This window comes from Schistocerca cancellata, unplaced genomic scaffold (genome assembly GCF_023864275.1).
Source record: "Schistocerca cancellata isolate TAMUIC-IGC-003103 unplaced genomic scaffold, iqSchCanc2.1 HiC_scaffold_517, whole genome shotgun sequence".
NCBI classification, from domain to species: domain Eukaryota; kingdom Metazoa; phylum Arthropoda; class Insecta; order Orthoptera; family Acrididae; genus Schistocerca; species Schistocerca cancellata.
Window position 1 is genome coordinate 37,501 of NW_026046531.1, and position 1,342 is coordinate 38,842.

The window sequence follows — 1,342 nt, forward strand, 5'->3', positions numbered from 1 at the left end:
TTAACGTAACCCACGTTGTGCCTTAACGTAACCCACGTTGTGCCTTAACGTAACCCACGTTGTGCCTTAACGTAACCCACGTTGTGCCTTACGTAACCACGTTGTGCCTTAACCTAACCCACGTTGTGCCTTAACGTAACCCACGTTGTGCCTTAACCTAACCCACGTTGTGCCTTAACCTAACCCACGTTGTGCCTTAACCTAACCCACGTTGTGCCTAACCTAACCCACGTTGTGCCTTAACCTAACCCACGTTGTGCCTTAACCTAACCCACGTTGTGCCTTAACCTAACCACGTTGTGCCTTAACCTAACCCACGTTGTGCCTTAACCTAACCCACGTTGTGCCTTAACCTAACCCACGTTGTGCCTTAACCTAACCCACGTTGTGCCTTAACCTAACCCACGTTGTGCCTTAACCTAACCCACGTTGTGCCTTAACCTAACCCACGTTGTGCCTTAACCTAACCCACGTTGTGCCTTAACCTGCTCTGTAATTGGCATATGACACGTTACATTAATCTAGTGTTGTCTAACCACAACCCTCTGAATATAGTTCGCTACTCGCACCGCCCACCCTCTTGTGTGTCGTTTCATGTTGAACACTTCGCAAGTGTTGCTTACTTTTTACATGCTCCCGCTGTACACTGTAATGTGGACAACTGCAGGATGTACATCGCCCCCCCCCTCCACCCTGCCTTTCGCACGCTGGTCGTTCAGGTGCTTGCGTGTTCAATGCCCTTCGCAGCTGTTCACTGGCATTCGCATGTCGAAGCGCTCAGTCTACGTCGTGGTACGGCCTGTGTCCACTGTCCGCTGATATCGTAAGCTTAATCCTCACATTGTACTGCACATAGGTCCGTATGTACTGAATGATACGCTGTGGCACATGTGTGACCGTACGACTGCGCCCAACAACAGCGAACCATACGGTCCAAATGTTGTGCACTCAGCCACGTGCCGTCTCCCCATAACAGCTACATTGCAGTGTGGTTACGCCATAGAGACGTGTGGAGTAACGGACGCCCTGGATGGCGATCAGCATGAGCCGTCTGTTGATGTAGTGGCGCGTGTATTCAAACGTAGTCGTCTCTTCTCACACAGTGTGATAGCATGGTGCACCGCGTTCCACATCTGCGACATGGTACAGATGCTGGTTGACAGTCGGTCTCGTAATGGACATCGCATACGTAGGGGGCCACCTCCCACGTGTTCTCTAGTCGTGCACATTTTGTTGCGTGTATGTGGGGCAGACGTAGTGTGTCGTGACACCTAACAGACAGGTATGCAATAATCGTTGCATTTGCCAACTGGGAATGGACGTCTACGTTTGCTGGTGACGT